The sequence below is a fragment of the Castor canadensis genome, chromosome 13 (genome assembly GCF_047511655.1).
Source record: "Castor canadensis chromosome 13, mCasCan1.hap1v2, whole genome shotgun sequence".
In the NCBI taxonomy this organism is placed as follows: domain Eukaryota; kingdom Metazoa; phylum Chordata; class Mammalia; order Rodentia; family Castoridae; genus Castor; species Castor canadensis.
In genome coordinates, this window is record NC_133398.1 from 14,147,344 (window position 1) to 14,170,059 (window position 22,716).

General features: G+C 43.3%; 1 long non-coding RNA gene across 1 annotated transcript; it reads left to right on the plus strand.

The window, feature by feature from the left end:
* The first annotated feature begins 1,997 nt into the window (after window positions 1-1,997).
* Window positions 1,998-5,741, plus strand: LOC141415377 (uncharacterized). The gene is made up of 3 exons (XR_012440331.1): window positions 1,998-2,329; window positions 2,454-2,536; window positions 5,098-5,741. It is a non-coding gene; the product is annotated as an uncharacterized lncRNA (long non-coding RNA).
* The last annotated feature ends 16,975 nt before the right edge of the window (window positions 5,742-22,716 follow it).

A 22,716-nucleotide genomic window follows, 5' to 3' on the forward strand; every position in this document is an offset into this window, starting at 1 on the left:
GCCTCATGCATGTTAAGCAAGTGCTTTGCCACTGAGACCTTAAAACTATGAGTACCATGCAACCACTGTCAGTCCTAAGGCCCACATTTGTGGATTTCCACATCACTGGATTTCTAGCAGGTATCATTCTGTAATTATGCTCCATGAATTCCAGTAAGATGCTGCATAGCATGAATGTAACCAAGGGTCACTGACTATTATCAGCAAAGAGTTCTCAGTTAGCTGGCTTCCAGGTTAGATTTTCAAAGAGAGACTGATGCTCTTCTTCCTTCTGCCAGGCCTGCCACTACTGCTTTTAGCCCCATAAAGCTAGCCCTATGACAACGGCATTTGTTTTGTAAGAACAAAAAGTATGATTATAACTAACAAATTTTGAGTGCTTACTATATGCTGGCCACTTTATTACTTCAATGAAGCCTTCTTATCTCCAATGTTCCAAGTCAGTAAGCGGGCTCAGAAAAGTAAGTCACCTGCCTAAGCTTCCACAGCTGGGTGAGCAGTAGATGGAATTCAAATCTCCAAAACACAGCCAAAGTGAAAGAAGGCCAAGACCGAGGTAAGGTCTTTCCTGTGTCTCCTCTACAGGATCAGAATTGCTTTGTTTCATCTTAACAATGTTAGGGTATGATGTTAGGCCCACCCCCTGACTACTTTGGTAATGACCAATAACAGCTTACTGTTCTGTTTTTGCTTTGTTTTGTGTGTGGTACTGGGGTTTAAACTCAGGGCCTTGTGCTTGCTAGGTAGGTGCTCTGCTACTTTTTTGCTTTAATTGTTTTTTAGATGGGGTCTTGAATTTTGGCCTGGGCTGGCCTCAGACCTCAATCCTCCCTCATAGATGGGATCTCAGGCCACACTACCATGTGGGGCTTCTAGTTGAAATGGGATTTCACTAACTTTCTCTCTGGGCCAGCCTCAAACCACAATCCTCTCTGTCTCTGCCTCTTGAAGAGCTGGGGATGAGCCACCACCCCTGGCCCTTTTTCTGGTTCCTTTTGTTTTTGTTTTATTTATTTATTTTTTTAATGGTGCTGGGGATTGAACCAAAGTTATTGGTCACACTAAACACTGTGTTTTACCATGTAGCTGCACCCCTGCCCCTACTTACTATTTATTTATATGAAGAGTTTTGGAGGGTTTTTTTTTTTAATGTAGAGCTATTTTAAGAGAGGTTATAAATCATACTTTAGAAATAAAAAGCACTTCATAAAATTCCTTAAACACACACACTAAAAAAATCTTTGAGGTGGTGCTATTTTTACACACAGCCTCTCTGGTGCCTTGGTTTCTTCATCTGATAATAGTATCCACTGCAAGAGTTGTGGGGAAATTAAGTGAAATTACCATGCCCATGCTTGGTGCATGGAAGGGCTCTGTAAACAGCAGCTGATATCATTATGGGGACCCATAGGTAATGGGTTGGAGGTGTTTAAGATGAGTGAGCTTATGCCAGTGTGTGTGGCATGGACCAAGTTATGGACACAGCCAGAGAGCAAGCTGTATCAGGCTTACAAGAAACAGAACGACAACATACTCACGGATGCCTGCTGTGGGCCTTATGTCCTTCAAACCTAACAACAAATTTCTCAGATTGGTGCTACTCACACTCCCACTTCACAGAAGGAGAAACTGAGTCACTTGTTTCTACGGCACAGCTGGGAAATGGCAGAGCTGGGACTTAGACACCAGATTTCCTTCACAGCCATTGCCTCTCATGCAGGGCCTGGAGCATCCACCCTGAAGGAACAGGCAGTGGGAAGGTGTGGATGGTAGGCGACTGACACCATTGGAGCTGGGTCAATATGAGGTTTACCTTCAGAGGCCTTAGGTTTGATCCCCAGCACTTTAAAAGAGAAAAGAAAACATTTCCTGTGGATGGGCACAGGGACCCACTGGCCTCACAGCCTGTGCCTGCCAGGGATTTAGCAGGAAGAGCTGGCTTTTGTTCTAGATGAATCAGGCTAGCTGTTTCTGAAAGGCCAGCGCTACTCTTCTGGGCTCAGTGCACCAGAAGGCATTCAGCTGTCCCCACAGGTCACCAGTTGCGGGGGAGGGGTGGTGCTTTGTACACTGGGCTACAACTTACAGCGTTATATTATCAGCACATGGAACAATGGGCTTTTTAAATCTGCTGCTGTGTCTTGGAGTTGAAATTCAGGCAACCAGGCTGCCAATGCATTTCCTTCTTTGGAATTTGGAGAAGAGAAAGAGGAGGAAGAAGAAGAGGACAAAGAAGGAAGAAGAGGAGTAGGAGGAGAAGAAGAAAAGGAGGAAGAGGATGACAGGAGTAGTAGGAAGAAGACTGATGGCATCAAGGCTTTGATCAAAAGTTAGTCTCCTCTCCTCTTTCCTCATCTCCTGCCACTTTCCTCCTCCTTTTCTTTCATGCTTCTCTGTTTCTTTTTCTTATTTTTCCTCTTCCTGTCTCTCTTCTCTTCCCTTTCTCACCACAGTCTGCAGCAGAAGCAGCATTTTCCTGGAGTCCAAATGCCTTGCTGACCTTCGCCATCCTGCCTCTTCCTATGGATGACTCTGGGTAAGTCCTTCACTTCTCTGAGCCTCCACAGTCTCATCCACAAACTGGAACAACAGAAGTAACTATCCCTGAGAGAGCTCCTACCTGACTCATAGGACCAGGAGCAGGGAACGGCCCAACCCCTGGTTGCGCTGCACTGGCCCAACATGGCTTCCCACCCCAAGGACAGCCAGAGAGCATTTGTCTCATGTGATCCAAAAAACTGTCCTTCAACTTGTTACTCCTTACGGCAAGTACTAAAAGGTTACTTATTTTACATCTATGATTTGTAAGAATGTCTTCAAAAGCTCACTGTGCAAATACCATAACTTCATTTCTTCTCAAATGAGAAACCCCATACCTGATTAGCAAGAAACACAGTGGTTCTCTGATGGAGTTTTGCCTCTTCTCTTGAATGTCCCCAAACTCTGGGGCTGAAGCAGCCCCAGCACACAGTGGGTCAACCAGCCACCCACACGGAGGAGGCAAACTAGAGTGTTGCTTTCTCTCTGGTGCAGTTTTGATGCTTTGATCTTGACTTCAGACAAGTGACCCTGCAGATGCAGGTCACTGGGCAGTGCCAGGGGCTCAGCTGTTCAGCTCCCTTTCATCTTAACCCAGACCCATGCTCATACAGCCATTCTCCAAGGTCCCTGCTGGCCAGAAACCCCTATATCAAAGTTTCTCTGTATATCTCCCCCAGGGCACTCTGGCCACCCTCTGTTCATCTCCAGATGCCCTAAAATGTCCCCTTGTAGGTAAGAAAAAGTAGCCTTTAGGCAGTTGAAAGCAAAAAAGGAATTTCAGGCCCATTTTTCTCTAGAACTAAAAAAGAAAATCAAATCTGCAATGGACAACATGTGACACTCATTTAAATGTACAGCTTGATAGTGGCATAAAACACAATTTATGTGTTCCGACTTTATGAAAGGCTCTAAGAACCTGAAGTGCTCAGGGGAGGAAAGGGGGCGGTTGGTAAACTATGCATGCTATCATTATCCAGATGAACTGCAAGCTTCTCAGCCTGGCATTGGCCTCATCCTGGCCCCTTCCCACCTGAACCCCTACCCTATGCCACTGATGCACTTGCTAGTCCCCTGGCAAGTCATGCTTTTGGTCACCTTGATACCTCTAAACTTCCGTATCCTCAGTCTCTCTCTTGGGATTACTCATTGTGACATTTTCCCCTACTTAATTCTTCCTATTTTTTCAGACTCAGTTTGAGGGTTTGGGGGCTCCTTAGAAAGCCTTCCTCAAATCCTCCAGGGTGTATCATATTAGCTGTCCCTCTGTGTGCCTCAGTTCCCTGAATATACCTCTAGTAATAGCGTCCTGTACTATCTTGCTGAACTGGGATCCTTGTTTTATTATTCTTCACCCCGGAACTGCATTTAATTCCCTTGCAATAATAATTATTTAGTTAGGGTTTTGTTTACTGTCTTCTCCACTAGGCTATGAGCTCCCTGGAGCAGGGCCAGTTATCTCTTTCTCTACTGCATACACAAGTGCCCAACACAGTATTCTACAAAGAACAGATTCTTGACACATTCTTACTTAACTGAACTGATAATTAAACTGAATTATCATGCTGTGTTCTAATTATCACACTGTATTCTAGCTCTACCAGTGAACCTCTCAAATGCAGAGGTGCTCAGCACAAAATTTGGGACATGGTAGGAAACCAGTAAGTGTTGGATGGATGGGTGGGTGGGTGGATGATGAAATGAATAGAGAGAAAGACTAACCATGGAAGCAGGATTTAAAAAAAATTAAATTTTTTAACCTTTTGGAAACAACTAACTGACAACTGTTATTTTCACTACTAGAAATAAATACAAGATTTCTCTTTTGATTCTGCTCACTTGTACTACTGGGGGTAAAGAAATTACAATGCAGTTGGTCCAGGCTAACCTTTAAAAGACAATCACCACAGAAATCCAATGATTGGAATAGCTTTAATGACTAGACAAGACATTGATGTCAATTTACATTAATTAGTAAGGCTAAGATACCTTCTCCAAATATCTGTTTCCTTAATCTCCTAGATTTGTATTGGATATCACCCTTTAGATTTTCCAAGTTTCATATTTTAAAAAGTACAGTATCTCCTTAAATGTCTTCAATATAATCTTTAGTCTTTAGCTTTATGTAAAGTAATCATATATTTCTAAAATCAGCAGCTGATTAGAAACAATGAGAGAGGGCTGGCAGAGTGGCTCAAGTGGTAAAGTGCCTATCTAGCAAGCACGAAGCCCTGAGTTCAAACCCCAGTACTGTCAAAAAATTTAAACAAAAAACAAAATTAAAAAAAAAAGAGAGTGAAACAATCAGAATCTTTTTTTTTTTTTTTTAACAGAATCTTTAAACCTAGGACTGTCCTAGAATATTCTGGATGGGTAGTCAGCACACCCACAGATATTTCTATTTTTACATAGTTGTGATCATTACATTTAAACAGTTATACATACAGCTTTTTTCTTCTTGTTACATTATTTAACAAACATTTCTGCATGCTGCAAGATAGTCTTTATAAATCCTCTGAACAAGTCACTTAACCTAAGCCTCTGTTTTCTCACTTGTAGTCACTTCCACTCCAATGGCACCTCCCTCTTCAGGTCCTCTTCTCCAGTCAGGTCCCACATGGCCCCAAGAGGATATGGAGCACGGCTGGGAAGACAGGATTTCTTAATGGCTAATGAGAGTGTAAATTGGTACAAGTCCCCCAAAGGGCAATTTGGAACTTTCAATCTCTCTCTCTTTTTTTTCTCCTTTTATTTTATCGTTTTTACATTTACTTAGATGTGTATACTTGTTTGTGCCACCCCACCAACCCCCTCCACAAAGCTTTCATTCTGTTGGGTCTGGAGACCTAAGGCAGATGAGTGAGTATCCCATCTCCCATGGAGAGCAATATCATTCCTGCATCCTGAAGACATGGAAGCCTGCATTCCTGCATCTAAAGGAGAGATACAGATCTGCCACAGGGCTGATGAGTGAAATGCTCTCAAGATTGCTCCCCCTACCCCCAATAAAGGTGCTAACCAAACCAGTTCACCTGAGAAAGCCCGCAAATCCATGGCCAATGAGAAAAACCACCTAACCCAGAGTTAAAATATCCGTTAAAATCCCAGCCTTCACTTGTGCAGCGAGCTACTGGCTTCTGGGCTCCACTGCAGTACCTTAGCTGTAACCTTTCCTTTCTCTCTAATAAATCCTATTTCATATACCAGCTTTGGCTCATCATTCAGCTGCCTCATGAGCCAGTTCTCCAGCCTGTGAAGGCAAGGACCCTCGACACCAGCACATAACATTTTGGCGATCACAAAGGGACCCAATCTCTTCTGAACCAAAAGAGAAGGCTGCCTAGGAATGTGACCATGAGTATCTGGCACTCCAGTGGAGTCTGTTTTCCAGGAAAGACCCCCCCACCATGGCCTAGCTATGGTGGAACTCTCAGGCTGTCCCTTTCTCTCTCTGTCTTGTTAAGGAGGATTTCTCCCTTGGGAAACTGAGAAAAAGCTCTGAGCCCATTACCACTTTACAGCAGGCAATCTGAGGAAACTCAGAGGCCAGATGGGGGATTATACTGCACTGCCAATGCTACCTGGGCAGAACCTGACTTCAGTGCACTGAGGCTTTTTCTTTTTCCCCTCCTTAAACTCTAACTCTCTCTTGTTCAAGATCTGATCTGCTTAAGAGGAGGTCCAAAAACAGCCAGTGGAAAAGAAAGTTTGTCTTCAAGCCACAAAAGGTGTTCTGGCCGGGTCACTCCCTGGTGTCACCCAAAGGCTGGAGATGCAACTTCCTGACCACGCTGAGGCTCCAAAGGCAGCTAAGTCTTGGATCCCTCCATCCATGTCCATGGCAAACAGACAGTCAGATCTCTTATGCTTCCTTCATGGTTCCCATGGCCCAAGAGTGGAGGTCATCTCTTGCTTCCAGTGCACCAGTACTGCCCTCGGGCAGGATTGACCTGGACAGCAGGGATGACCAATAACCCCTCATGCGTTGAGGCTGGAAACTCTCTTTTCCCTGAACCCTTAGCCTCTCCTTCCTCTTTCCCAAGCAGTTCTAAATAGCTGTGGGATTCCTTCAGTGAGTTTGGAAAATACACCTGTTCTGCTCCCTCCCTGGTCCTGCCTTGTCCTTTATCTCTGTTTTCCCCTCCCTGGGCTTACTGGGATCCTGGCTCCCCAAGAAAAACTTGTAGCATCGTACCTTATGGCTTAAGTTATTCCAACTAGTTTACCAGCCCTCCTGGTCTGCCCTCTCAGTTGCTAGGCACCAGCGAGGCAAAAGCACTTACAAAAAAACTGCAGCTGCCACACTCATGCCCTAACTCTGCCCCCACAAGGGGAGGAGGGAAAGCAAACAGGCACACTTGTGCACAGGCATGCTGGCCCCTGGGCACAGCAGGATGCCTGCCATAGCTAAGAAAATCCATAGAGAGGACCCAGCACATCCTAGGCTGCTAGCCACACATGGCAATGGCTGCTGCCCAGTGCCACTTCCCCAAAATGGATGAGAGGAAAAATAAACATGCACAGGTGTGTGTACACGGGCCGGGGGTGGGGGGGCGACAGGCTGCAGGATGGGATCGCTCATCCTGGGCATGGGAGGGGGCAATGGTGCTTTGCTCTAAGCCTAGTTCCCAGCCCCACTGTACGCCTTGGGCCTGACTGACCCAGCCCTCATAAGCTAATTGTTATCTCAAGGTTACAGTCCCAGAAATAACAAAATGGATGTTACTGTGGTCTCTGAACTTCTCATTTAAATTTTCCTATATTTTTGGCCTCAGCATAAATTTTCCCTCCAAATATTAGCACTAGTCATCCCTTATGGTACTGTTATTGCCCTGGGACACCCTCTGAATGCCCTTCTCTAACTTTACAGATGACGTATTCCTTTGTTAAAAAGGTAGCCTTTATTAAAGAGGCTGCTTGCTGTTAGATAAAAGGCAGGATCCTAGCATTTTGGTTTTTTTTTTTCTCACTGTTTTGGTCAGGTGGTCTAACCCAATCAGTTCACTTTCCCCAGTCCTGACCACAGATAGGGGAGGAAGTCACAAGACAGGGACACCTGGACTCATTAGTAAGGTCATTCCCAGTCAGGACAAGAAGGGAACTGACCCAGTTTATTGTTGTCATCTTTCTAGATGGGATCTGCCCCCTTGCAGTCTTCTGGCCTGTCTATTAAAACGTTAAAAGGAAATGTTAGAAGCTTTGTACTGAGGCCTGGCCTCAGTATAACTTAGGTGACCAAGAGAAGTGGCCTTCACAGGGTTCCTAAATTACAATACCATACTCCAATTAGACTTTTTCTGTAAAAGGAAAAAAAGGGAAAATTTGTGCCTTATACAAATTTTCTTTTATCTCCAAGACCACCCAGATTGGCTCCATAATTGATATCTAGACACTCAAACGCTGGCCATTCTTTGTTAGCCACAGGATAAATATGGGAAAGGAGGACCAGAAATGCCCCTTATCAGTGACAAGTCCCCCACCCCTACTGTTTCACCCTCTGCCCTACCTTCTAAGCCACCCCTATGTTCAAACCTCCTAATGGAGGTTCCCCCTTCAACAGACAATGGTAGGAAGAGGGCAAGTCTATCCCCTTCCAGTTATCAGATCTAAGGGAAATTAAAAAAAAAAAAAAGATCTGGTTAGCTATACTGATGTCCCAGACAAATACATCCAAACCTTTATCCTTGTGATCTAAACGTTTGAATTGGCATGGAAGGATATTATGCTTCTATTATACCAAACTCTTTCCTCATTAAAAAAAGCAATGGGTTCTGGCCCAGGCCACTCAGGTTGGAAATGATTAACATTTACAATGAGCCCCGATACCCATGTCACCTGGAAATGTGAGAATGAATGTGCCTATACCTACAGGGGCACAGGCAATCCCCTTCACAGAGCCACACTAAAAGGGGCTGATGATATGGCTCAAGCAGTAAAATGCCACTTTGCAGGCACAAAGTCCTGAGCTCAAATCTCAGTACAGCCAAAGACAAAAAAGATATTTGGGGCTGAGGAAATAGCTCAATGGGAGAATGTCTGCCCAGCAATGTGCAAGGTCGTGGGTTCAATTCCCCAGCATTGCTAAAAAAAAAAAAAATGGTGAGGAGGATAAATGGTGCCAATGCCACTCACTCCACCTCATAGTGGAAGGGCTAAAAAAGACCAAAGTCAAACCTCTAAACTATTCCCAGGTGACTGTAGTACAGCAAGGCCCTGAAGAAAACCCCCTTACCTTTCTGCAGCATCTTAAGGATGCTATCAGAAAGCATACCACAGGGGACACAGAGTCACAGGTGGGAGAGGTTCTCCTCAAAGATAAATTTCTAACAGTCAGTCCCAGATATTCGTAGAAAACTCAGTCTGTGGCTAAAGGAGAAAAGTCATTGGATGAACTAATACAACTAGCCATGTCTGTATACTATAACCGGGACATTACTAACAGAGAGAAAGATAAGAGACATCATGACCTCACTGCTGCCCCCAACCGACTGGGGCCTGCATCCTGAACTTGCTACCATGGTGGACAGGAGGGGCACTTCTGCAGAGGATGCTCAAAAGGGGGCACAGCACATGAGTCAGCCCCGACCCCAACCAGGTCCCTGCCCTCTCTACAAAAGTAATCACTGGAGGTCTAAGTGCCTCCCATCTCCAGATGGAAGGCGGGGGTGCCACCTCCTATGGATTGATGGGTCCCGATCTCCTGTTCACACTCCACTTCTTGGCATCAATGTTGAGGAGACATAATGGCAGAAAAACAAAAGGTCATTTTCCTACTAGAGACTGGAGCACATTTCTCTGTTTTACCTTTCTCTCCCAGTCCCTGGTCCAATGACAAGATTATCATTCGGGGCAAATCTGGCCAGCCCCTAGAGTGCTATTTTACCCAGCCTCTGGCCTGCTCCTGGGGAGACCTCCCCTTCTGTCACTCTCCTCATAGTACCTAAAACTCCAGTGTCCCTGCTGGGATGGGATTTACTATCTCAATTAAAAGCTTAAATCCTCCTCCCCCCAGGCAGCTATCTCTGCTGCCTCCTCCTTCAGGAACAAATAGATCCCACAGTGTGTACTAATGGGATGACTGTAGGGCGAGCCTGGACGGCCCTCCCTATTCAAATAAAACTCAAAGATCCCTCAGTTTCCATACCCAAAAACAACATCCCCTCAAGCCTGAGGGACACAAGGGCTTATGCCTATCATAAATTCCTTAAAAAAAAAAAATCTTGGGCTACTAATTAGTTGCTCCAGCCCCTATAATAAATTTAAAATTCTTAGTTAATCTTAAAATACAAGTTACAAAGTAAACAAGTGGAAAGGATATAGATAGGTATCAAGTGTATTTTTTTTAAAGTTAAAGAAAGAAAAGGAAAATTTTTTTTTTGGATGAGAAAAGATTTTATAAAGAGGGTTTGTCTTAAAGATTGTTCCAAATATGGAGAGGAGGGATAAGGACAAACCATCAAAGGGTTCAAAATATTATATAAAGGTCTGAGTAAGTTTTAAAAGTGTATACTAAAAAGCTACAGTGTGTGATAAAGTTAAAGTTGACTGTAATCTAAGAGTTGCCTAAAACACAACAAGGGGATTGGACTATGAGCACATGATAAAAGCGAGAGCACACAAGGGAGGGGTGAGGATAGGTAAGACACCTAAAAAACTAGCTAGCATTTGTTGCCCTTAATGCAGAGAAACTAAAGCAGATACCTTAAAGCAACTGAGGCCAATAGGAAAAGGAGACCAGGAACTAGAGAAAAGGTTAGATTAAAAAGAATTAACCTAGAAGGTAACACCCACGCACAGGAAATCAATGTGAGTCAATGCCCTGTATAGCTATCCTTATCTCAACCAGCAAAACCCCTTGTTCCTTCCTATTATTGCTTATACTCTCTCTACAACAAAATTAGAGATAAGGGCAAAATAGTTTCTGCTGGGTATTGAGGGGGGGAGCGGGAGGGGGTGGAGTGGGTGGTAAGGGAGGGGGTGGGGGCAGGGGGGAGAAATAAACCAAGCCTTGTATGCACATAAAAAAAAAAAAAAAAAAAAAGAGTTGCCTAAAAGATTTTTAGGGTCATGTCAAACTAAAATCAAATTCTCTAGATCAATAAGATAACAAGGTTATCTTAACATTGCTCTGCTCTAAGTAACATCTACAAAAAAACTGTTATAGGGAAAGATTTTATCAAAGAAATTTCTTGTGTTCTCTGTTGATCTTGTCAAGCTTTAAGTACTACTAAATCAGGGTTCATTTATGTATTTGCTCATATGTCTTAAATGACCATCTTATAACTATGTGGTGTCTACACTTTATCTAAATATGGTACAAACATTTACAAAGTTAAAAGTGTCAATTTATATAAAATAACGAGCTAAAGCTCTCTTTTATCCAAAAGTGTTACATTTAACCTAAATTCTGACAACCCCTGCCTCCCACAGGTCACCTACCTAGGTGTGTTCTTAAAGGGACAGACTCACTCCTTGAGTCATGAGGGAATTGACCCAATCCTTCATTTCCCACTCTTCCATACCATAAAACAGCCTAGAGCTTTCTTGGGAATTACAGGATTTTGTAAAATCTAGATCCCTAGATATACAGCCCTTACCAGACACTTTTTTATGCTCCTACTAATATTCCTATTTGGGTCTTGTATAATAAATGCTCTCTCCAGATTTATATCTCAACAGGTCCAACAGATCAAACTCCCACTTTTAGTCAAGGAATACTCACCTCTGCCTAGGCATGAGCCCTCCATCCTATTCTATTGGGGGCCCCTAGAGACTACAGGGGTCAACCTCTGAGACAAGTATTCTCTCCCCTATACCCCCGGTGCCCCATTGTCAGCACGAAGCAGCTAAATGAGTCACATTGCCCCTCTCCCCGACAGCAGTTGGGTGCTTGTCTCAGAGGGGGAATTTGTTGGGTCTGGAGACCTAAGGCAGATGAGTGAGTATCCCATCTCCCATGGAGAGCAATATCATTCCTGCATCCTGAAGACATGGAGGCCTGCATTCCTGCATCTAAAGGAGAGATACAGATCTGCCACAGGGCTGATGAGTGAAATGCTCTCAAGATTGCTCCCCCTACCCCCAATAAAGGTGCTAACCAAACCAGTTCACCTGAGAAAGCCCGCGAATCCATGGCCAATGAGAAAAACCACCTAACCCAGAGTTAAAACATCCGTAAAAATCCCAGCCTTCACTTGTGCAGCAAGCTACTGGCTTCTGGGATCTGCTGCAGTACCCTAGCTGTAGCCTTTCCTTTCTCTCTAATAAATCCTACTTTATATACTGGCTTTGATTCATCATTCAGCTGCCTCACAAGCCAGTTCTCCAGCCTGTGAAGGCAAGGACCCTCGACACCTGCACGTAAAAATTCTCTTTGACCCTGCAATTTGATTACATCTGAATTTTTTCTACAGATGTACTCGAACTTGTCAAAATAGCACATCTACAAGTCACCTCTATGTCCATCAACAGGATTATTTAAATAAGTCATGATGCTTGCCTATACTGGAATACAATTACATTGTAAACAAAGACCATGGGAAAGCTTTGTGTAGTTAAATGGGAGCATTCTCAAGATTTAGTGATAGTTTAAAGTGAAAAACAAGGCAGATAATGTACATGGAATACTGTCATGTATATTAAAAATAAAAAGAGGGGAAAGAACAGATATATGTCTTTGCTTGTACTTACACAAAATACTTTGAAAAAGATGGGCACCTGTAATCCAAGCTACTTGGGAGGATGAGATGGGGAGGATCAAGATTAGAGGCCAGCCCAGGCAAATACTTCAAGAGACCCCATCTCCAAAATAATCAGGTGTGGCTCAAGCAATAGAGCTCCTGCTTTGCAAGGGCAAATGTGAAGCCTTGAGTTCAAATCCCAGTTCTAACCGCCCCCCCCCCCCCCCCCGCCACGACACACACACACACACACACACACACAATAGTTTGAAAGGATACATACGAATTTGATAGCATTGGCCACTTTGGAGGAGACTACTGGTGGTTGGCAGATGAGAGCAGAAAGGAGATTTTTCAGAGGGTGGAACAGGTTCTTCCCGGAAGTGGGGGTGGAGGGGTGACCCATATAAGAAAATGTAAAAACGATAAAATAATAAAAAAAAAGGAGATTTTTCTGTGTATATCCTTTTGTTACTTCTGAATTCTTTATTCAAAATAATATAATAAATATATAATTTATTAAATATATTATTATTATTATTATAGAAATAAAATACCTATTGTGGACACATACAATTATTGTGATGTGTGCTTCTGACACACAAAGCTGGCAGAAGAATTGGGAGAAACTTACTCTTGTGATGGGAAGGAGAAAAATCTTCTAATGACCTTTTGGCTACAAAGCCAAAGCCCAGGGAGCAGTCTGGAGCGAAAGGTTAACCCATCATAAAGTGGATTATGGATGGCTTTTTAAGGTGAAAAGATAGTTCTGATTTGAAATAATTTTCTACCTCCTCTGGGACAGATCCAAAAGACAGGAGTGTGGGTCACAGGGAAATGGAGGGAGTGGGAAAGAGAAGGAACTTAGATTTAAATAAAAATGGAACATAGGGAGATGGGTCCCCATAGAATCTACAAAGCTGAAGACGTGTAGAGCGCCTGGCATTGTTTTATGAGGGAGCCAAGCCTTGCTATTATGTGTAGAGAGGGTTGTGAAACCTGACACTGTTGAGTACCAAAGCTTAACGGCTTTGTAGTTGCTTCTTTGTCTACTTTCCACAGTTGTTTGCCCTCATACCCAATTTGAATGCCAGGTAAACCCCCAAACCTGAAAGAGGAAATTTAAAAGTTTTTTTTTCTGGTTTGTAATTTTTCGGTTTCTGCTTTAATTGCAGATGATCTAGTTTCTTGATTTGATAGGTTATCAAGTCTTCTGTTAAAATAAAACAAAACAAAATGAACAAACAAAAACTAGAGAAGAATGGAGGAACTAGAAGAGTGAAAGAAAGAAGTATTATTGAGGAAGCCAAAAAAGGAGAAGGATTTTCTCAAAACCATAAGGTGGTCAGAGGAGAGGGGGAAGATAAGTGTGTGAAGGGGGATTACCCCAAGGCTCTGCCACCCTGGGAGCTGATCTGAGGAGTGTACCAAAAGCAGGAGGATGCAAAGTTAAGCTGAGACAGGCGAATGAAGATACCAAAGAAAGACTTTGAGGATGACTGTTTGAGCACCAAGGAGCAGGGTGAGTCTAAATCATTGTCACAGATTGCTCAGCCATGACCAGACAGAACCTCCTGTTGCCTGCACTAAACTCATCTGTGTATATTGTTCCTCTGTGGGCAGCTGGGGATCGTGTTACTCCACTGGCACTGAAAACTCACTAGATGCCTGGCCAGCAGGAGGGATGGCCATCCATACCAAACAACTTCAATACAAGCCTGTCCCACTACCCCAAGTAGCATATTCCCACATAATGCCTCAGACAAAACCCACAAGCCCAAAACAAGGGAATGGGGCTCTGGGTCCAGTGGCGTGGTTAAAGGGTTAACTCTCCAGGGTCCCAGAAGTTCCAAGCGAAGACCCCCCAAACTGCCTAAATAGACTCTGAAAGAGCAGCTGCCTGAGATCACAAGGACAGTTCCCCTTATCATTTCCTGATTACTTGCAAAATATAGCTGTCTGAAATCGCAAGGACACCTTCCTTTTATCGCTCGCTCCCTGGCTGCCTACCCCAAAAAAGCTCCTCATCTCTAGCCCCCAACACAGCTTGCATCTTAGCCTGTTGAGTGTGCAGGACGCCCCTCTCTACTGCTGAATAAAGTGTGGTCTGGTCTGTAGAGTTTTCGGACTTTTATTTACTTCCTTCTCTCCCTCTCTCCCTCTCTGACCCACCCTTCTCAGTTGCTTTTTCTAACTGTGGTGGCAAGAAAACTCTGGGCACTTGTTCTGATTAAACAAAGGGTAACAAGAAAAGTGGGAGTTTAGGCTGCCTCTGAGATGTGACAATGGTTAGTGGCACTGTGTTACAAGAGGATAGGAACAGTCTGGGATGTAGCTGTCTGTCAAATCTGGTAACGTTACCTGCTAAAAACCTTTCAAGGGTCATGAGTGACTAAATGTGTCCCTTCCAAGTTTGGATGTTGATATCCTAACCCTATGTGATGGTATTTGGAAGTGGGACCTTTGGGAGGTAATTTAGTTATGAGTAGGATTAGTGGCCTTATAAGAAGTGGCTGAAAGCTAGTTGGCTCTCATTCCACCATGTGAAAGTTCATGTGAAAGGGGCACTCAATGCATTTTGTGCAAAGTTCCTTATCTCAGCCCAAAGCTATCCTTTGCAGTTGTAAATTTCCTTTCAATTGTAAATCTTTTGCAGTTGTAAGTTGTGAGACAGGAGGCCTTGGGGGAATTTTGTCTTCAATTACCTCTCAGGTAAGAGCCCTTTGCTTAAAACATGAATATTGATCACAGCACATACATGTAATGAAGATTCTTTAGACTTAGTGCAAGTGCATGTGCAGAGTGCCCCATGTTGTATGCTGAGACCTTGTCAATCAAACCTGTCAATCACCCTAGCCCGTCATGCAAAGACCGCCCACATTTTTCCCACTGTGTGTCCTGTCAATTTGTAAAGGCCCTTTGAAACAAAGATCAGCACTTCCATCCCACCTGGCCAGGGCCTACCTCTACTTTCTTTTGTGGTACCTTCCCCTCACACTCAATAAACTTTACTACACTTTTGCATCTTGCCTGAATTCTTCTCTTGAAGGACACAAGTGCCTAGGAATCTTTTCGCCAGTCTCCTTAGACCACTCATCTGGTAACAAATTGACTAAGTCAAGCTACTGTCTGCCTCCAGGGCAAATTAAAAATTTCTTACTCAGGTGTATTAGGATAAACTAGGTTATATTATAGTAATGATATAACCCCCCTCAAAAAAAAATCCTAGTGGCTTAATACAACAAAAGTTTATTTCTTGCCCATGGTGTTGTGGCAGTATAGTCAGACAAGAAACTAAGCGACACTCGGGGGAGTGGAGAGCTCAGATTTTATTTTTATGCCAGTGGGCTCAGACGTGTACCTGTGTCTGAGCACTGAACAAAGGATTCACAAGATATTTAAAAGGTAGTGCAGGGCATCAGGTTACAAAAAATGTGCTCAGGTTATGTGCCCTAACCAGTGAGTTAGAGACCTAAGATTGTATAAGTTAATTGGGCTGGTAGTGAGCTAGGGACCTAATGTTGTTCAGATAAGGTCAGCAGGGGAGACCTGCTTTGGAAACTTTATTTACAAGTGGAGACAAAGAAAAGCGCAGGAATGGGTGCTTATCTCTGCATGGTGCCTTTCATCTAGGTCCTGAACTTTTGCATGGCTCTAATGGGCAATTCCTCATGCTTTACAGCTCTGTCCGAGGTTATAGCTTTTAATTGACAGCTTACCATGTTTTACCACCCTGTTTCAAGGCTAGCTTCCTCTTCAGTGGTACATATCGAATGCATGTGCTCCGTGGACCCAGGCTGATGGAGGGACCACCATCTTGAAGCTGCTTACTGGGGACTGTGCCCTTTTGGTCACCAGGGCGAGGCAGGAAAACTAAGGGACAACTCATCCTTGCTTTTTTATGCTTTAGCCCAGAACTGACATACGTGTCTTCTACTTACTGTTCCCTTAAACTGAAAGAAGACCAGGAAGTGGGATGAGTACCTGGACATCTGGTGAACAGGAAATACTTCTGTCCTACACGGCATTCTAGGCCTTTTGTAATCTGCCTCCAGAAACTCTGACTTCATGTCCACACTGTCTCTCTTCCTAAACTCATAGTCCACCTCTGGCCACAGGAATCTTCCAGCTCCCCAAGCATGTCCTTGAACCATCAGTCAGTTCCCCATTTCTTAGCTCATGCTGATTTGTTTTTTCTGTGCTGAGGATTGAACTCAGGCCTTGCTCCTAATAGGCAATGCTCTACCACTGAGCTACATCCCCAGCTGTAAGCCCAACTTAGATGATATTTTCTCCATTCCTGATCCCTTGGGGTAAAATTAATTAATCTGACTTTTTTTATATACTGCCATTAGCATTTCACTTCCTTGAGATTGACTTCCTGATGTTTCAGGCCAGTGTGAAATGTGGCCAGTGTCGAGGGTTCTTGCTATCTCAGGCCAGAAACTGGCTCGTGAGGCAGCTAATTGATTTGTGAGACAAGGCTGGTACACAAAGTAGAATTTATTAGAGAAAAATGAAAGGATATGGCTAGAGCAGTGCAGCAGAGCCCAGAAACCGGTGGCTCCCTGCTCAGGTAAAGGCTGGGGCTTTTTATGGATGCTTCAATTCTGGGTTAGGGTAAGGGTTAGGTGGGTTTTTTCTATTGTCCCTGGATTTGCACGCTCAGGTTGTCTTAGATGAGCTGGTCTATTTGCCCCTTATTGGGGGTGAGGGGAACAACGTTGAGAGCATTCTGTTTATCAGCCCTGTGACAGATGGATGAGACCCTGTATCCCCTCCCCAGGGTGCAGGAATGCAGACTTATGACTCGGTGTCAGGGCGCAGGGCTCAGTGTTCTCCATGGGGATGGGATACTCACTCATCTGTCCTTTAGGTTCCCAGACCCAACACTGACATCTTTCACAGTGGCTGACACATAGCAGTCACTAAATAAGTATTAGATGAAGAAATGCTTCTGGTTTAGAAAATTTCAAACAATACTCAAATTGTTTGTTTTTCTCTATACCTATCCACCCACTTCCAATAGTTTCTGAACTCTGGATGATACAGGCTAGGTGTTATTCATCTCCATGTGCCCACTACCTACCAACTCTTAGACAGTTTTCATTAAATGTTTAGTGGGTTTTGATTAATTTGTCTTATATATTTAATTTTTAGCATTAACTTTAAAATAATTGAAAATAGGCTTTTAAAATGAACATCATGTGTATGTTATACTTCAGTTTTAAAGGTTACTTTTAAAATAACAGGAATGATAAGAAAGGAACTATTTAGAGAATAAATTTTGCAAACACAAAGATGCTTCTAGAAAATACAATTGTTGGTGTGTGTGAGTTTTATAATGGTATCTGTAGATAAATCTATTAAAGTTCTCTTGGTTTAAAGTTCTCTTAATAGCTTCCTACCTAAGCTAATGCAACAGGGAACCCAAGGGTAGAATCACATTCCACCTTTGAGATTAAGGCAGAATCAGTGCTCTAACACACAGCCATCTTGTCTTTTCTCATCTCTTTCTTTCTGACCCAATATCTCATTATTCCCACCCACTAAAACTCAGCTTTTTTCACTTCTCAGAAAGCAGTCATTTGAATCATAGCCAACAACTGGTTTCCATCTCCTCTTGAGGCATTGTTCCATTTCAACATCCCAGAGAAAAACTCTGATTGGCTCAGGTTGCTCAGCTTTCCTCTTGGTCCAATCACTGGAGACCAGGCTAAAAAGTCCCCAGGTATACACATGATCTTTTCTCCCCACAGCCTTGTTTACAGAGGAACCAGACTCCAGAAAACATAGTTGGGAAGAAAAGACAATGGTTGCCCGAAAAATCAGGAAGAAAAACTAGGCTTTAGAAAGAGATAATGCACAACTATATCTGCTGGAAAAAAAAAAATGAGTGTAAGGACCCATTATTTGGGAAAGAATAAGTTCATAGCCAGTCTCTCTCCTCCATATACTCCCTGCATATACCTCTATGGCCTATCAATTCTATAAATCAATTGCCTATCAATCCTATCAATTCTATGTCATAAATGTTTTGTGAAATAGCTTTCTCCTCACCATCTCCTTGCCCCAGGTATCACATTATCATCTGATCTAGTCTGGTGCTGCAGCCTCCTAACTGGCCTCAACACCTCCATTCTGTTTTTTTGTTTGTTTGTTTGTTGTTTGTTTGTTTTGGTACTTGGGCTTGATCTCAGGGCCTTTACCTTAAGCCACTCTGCCAGCCATATTTTTGTGAAGGGTTTTTCAAGATAGGGTCTCTGGAACTATTTGTCCAGGCTGGCTTTCCCTCTTGAGTAGCTAGGATTACAGGTGTGAGCCACCAGTGACCAGCCATCAATACCTCCATTCTTATCTCACTCTAAGGCACCCTATGATGCCTTCCAAAAGATCCTTCTTACAAACATATAATCCTGTAATTTTCCAGCTTCAAACTCTTCAGTGCCACCCCCATCATCACCTTTCAAACCTTTAGCACAGTCTCCAAGGCCCTCCTCGACCTGGAACCAACATTAGTCTGCTCTCACCAGGACTTTTCCCCATCCCCTCCCCCGACCAACAACTTATGCTTCTGTGTCTTTTAAAGCATTTGCTCTCTCTGTTCTCTCTACCTAGGATGCCCTATCTTCATTATCTGTCCAGTGATAATACTTCCTCTTCAAGATCCAGTTAAATGTCCTTCCTCCCTCTGTGATATCTCTGTATTATACCTATTTTCAGCTCTGGATATAGCTGTTTCTTTGCTGTGTTCTTTCAGAGTTGTTACCATGTCTCATTCATCTTGAATCTCCAGTTCCAAGCCTATGGCCTGGCCACATAATAGGAATTCACAATGCTTATGGAAGTAAGGAGGGAGGAAGACTGAAAGGAGAGAGAGGAAAAAGAAGGAAGGCAAGAGAAGGGAAAGGGAGGGAAGGGGAAGGAAGGGCAGGGAAGGGGGAAGGAAGGGGAGGAAAGGAAGGGGAAGGAAGGGGAGAGAGGGAAGGAGGGAAGGGGAGGAAAAGGGGAAGTTTTCCGGCCTGCTTATCCTAGAAACCTAACTGGGAGCAATGGGGATTGAGAAAGGACAAAAGACAGAAGACAGAAGACAAACATACAGAAAACTGGGGTCAGGTGGGCTGGGCCCTCTGATGGAGACACACAACAGCCTCCACCAGCTCCAGTGAGTTTATTATATACAGTGGCAATCCAGGAAGTAGAGCACAGTTCTCAGGGAGTGTGACATTGTAGTTATCGGGAATAGGAGGAACCTATGATTGCTACTCTCTGGAAGTAATCATCTTAGGAAAAGCAGCTGTGCTGCATTTTGCCCTTGCCCCCTTCTGCAGCTGGGGGCTGTGCCAACCCAGCCTGCAGACATGGCTGTGCTATGTCAAGTTCTCATAGGCTTCTCACACTCTGCTCTCCACAGGGAAGAAAAGGAGAGGGGAGGGAAGGGAAGAAGAGGGAGAAAAAGGAAAAAGCCAAGGACTTGAGGTTATACTTTTCTTCTCTGTGTATCACTGACTAACTTGGATATATTGTGGTACTTCCCTAAAACTCAATCCCCTCCTTTATAAAATAATAACTGTCCTATCTAATGCACAGGGTTATTGGGAATCAAAGAAGAGAGTGTAGAAGCATTTATTTGTTTCTGTGCAAATATTAGTTATCATGAATTGGCCATTGCATATCATATACTCTCCTAACTAACCACAACTCTAAGTCTTAGTGGAATGCATCCACTGACTGGTGTCTGTGCAGTGGGTGGGGGATGGGGAGGAAGTGAATTTGATTAGCTGTGTTTTATCAGTGAGTCATTACCAGAATCTTGTGAGTTGGGTGGGGCTAACATTGGGATACATTAAAATCACAGCATAATGATTGAGTAAATTTGATGACATTATTCTAGTTGGATACTTTTTATACTTACTTTGAATCTTGGTTCTCTTTCCTTCCTGATTCAATACTACAGAACAACCACAATTATGGGCTATTATTAACTATTTAAACTCAAACGTTTTCTACTGGCTTTTCTCTCAAAATTCTGGATGAGTTGAATTGAAAAGACTGGGAGTGTAGCTCAGTGTAGAGCATTTACTGAGCATGCACAAGGCCCTGAGTTCAATCACCAACACCGCCATGGCCCCCACAAAAAAACAGTTTGAACCTGGCACTGCAGTGGGCAATGGTGAAAAGCTGCTTCAGCTTGCAACTCCTTAACTGCGTGGACCAGGATTCTGACAGTACTGCGTAGCCTGTTAAGTAGAAGGCAGAGGAAATTAGAACTGCCCAGTCAGGAGGCTGGAGTTGACACGCAGCGCTTATCTGGTAGGCCATGTGGGGCCTGCTTACAACTGATGACATCATGAGGATACAACTGATGACATCATGAGGAATGGAACAATGTGGAACAAATGTGCAACAGCAATGGACAAGAGTTCCTTCTGGGGAAGTATATGAGCTCTTGGGTGCTGCCCAACTTTTCCCTGAGCACTTGGGTCTGGTTAGTTCCTGACAAACCATGAGCTCACTGACCACAAAATATGCCACTTGCCATAAATATTTTTGCACTAAACGCAATGAAGAAGTAGCAAACAGAGGAAGGGCTCTCTCTGTCCTCCCCCACCAACTCCTGACACACAGGCTGTACATTCTCCTTTACTGGAGATGACTCTTCACAGACCAGGGATGGCACTGTAACCAGAGAAAAGATAAAGGACAAGGGGAAATCCCTTGGCTTCCCAGTTTCCATGCAAATGACAGAAAATTGATGAAAGCATTTCAAAGGCTCTCAAAAGGCGATTCTCCCAAGTAGAAGTTTAGCAAGAATTTATTTTAGTAAAACAGGATAAAGTAAGTAGAAATAGGAAAGGGAAGGAGAAATACCTGCCCTGCATGCAAGAGATGAGAGTGAAGAAGACACCAGATAGTGGTGCTTGTCTGGGTGTCCCTAACTTCTGAGAGGAAGGACTTGACCTTGAATTCCCATTTAGACATGTGGTCACATAACTCAGCAGCCCTATTCATTTTGTTAAGTTTTCAAGTATGGAGACATGGGTTTAGGGTGGGTCTCTTACCTAAAACATGGTTATGATGGATTATCTCATTACACAAAACATGGAAACAAGTGGTCTACAATGAGCTTGTTATTATTCAAAACATGGAGACTTCCTTTGCCAGACATGCTCTTTCATTCTGTCTCTCTACCTATTCAAAGAGATGTTTCTTAACATCTAAAAGAGGAGAGGGTGATAGGAGGAGAGCTTGATGCTCTAATTTTTCAGCTTTGCTTCCTGGTTCTGTGTTAATTCCTGAGGTTGGCCATTTTAACCTTTTTATTATGTTTAATTTGCCTTTGCCTCATCTATCAATCCTGCCTCAGCCCCGGAAGAATCTGCAAGCAAACCTTACTACATATACACTCCCATCTATTTACCTTCCCTCAGCGTCCTGCCTCTAAAAGTCTAAAACTGCTGTCTCTTGTCACTTTCTGAAAACTTAGTGTTCTTTGATGAAGAGTTTGAAGCCACAGCTTTGCGCTACCTTTACTGAGGCTTCTCCTACATGACATGCCCTGCACATATTAATAAACTTGCATCTTTTTCTCTTCTCAATCTGCCTTTTGTTACAGGAGTCTGCCCCAACTCTGTACACTTAAAGGTGGAGGAGGTACATTTCTTTCTCAACCTCAACAAATCATTCATAACAACATGCATGACTACCAAGTGCTATGCTAAGGGAAGGAAGCTCAATTTTAAAGCTCCCTACTCTATGATTCCATTCTCAAATTATATGACATTCTCAAAAAGATAGTATCTTAGGGACAGAGAACGGACCCCCTTGCCAGGAAAGGGGATGGCTTGAGTACAAAGAGGCAATATAAGTGAATTTCCTTGGGTTGATGAAACTGTTCTACATCTTGATGATGGTGTAGTTACACACCTGCACATTTGTCAAAATTCATAGAATTGCACATTAAAAAGAGTGAATTTTCCCATATGTAAATTATACCTCAATAAACCTAACTTTAAGAAAAACAGAACTGAACATGGTGGTGCACACCATCATCCTGTCTACAGAGCCACTCAGGAAAGAGGATTGTAAATTTGAGACTAGTGTGAGTAATTTAGCAAAACTTTTCTCAAAATTATGCGGAGAAAAAAAAGGGTGGAGCTCAGTACTTCAGTAGTAAAACACTTGCCTAACACGTGTGAGGCTCTGGGTTCAATCCCTAGTACTGTAAAAAAAAAAAAAAGGAAGGGAAGGCACAAGTAATTTTGCTACTTAGTGCCAAAATCCTCTTTGGTGGGGGGGCTCATTAATGCCCCTGACAGATTTCTAGATCCTAATTCCTGGAATTTGTGGACATGGAAGAGTAGTCTGGGTGATCGGGGTGATTCCTAAATGTGATCATAGGTATCCTTACAAAGACAAGGCAGGAGATTTTACCATGGGGAGAAGGTAAGGTAAAGTGAAGATAGAACAGACAGGCTTGAAGATGTGACATTACTAG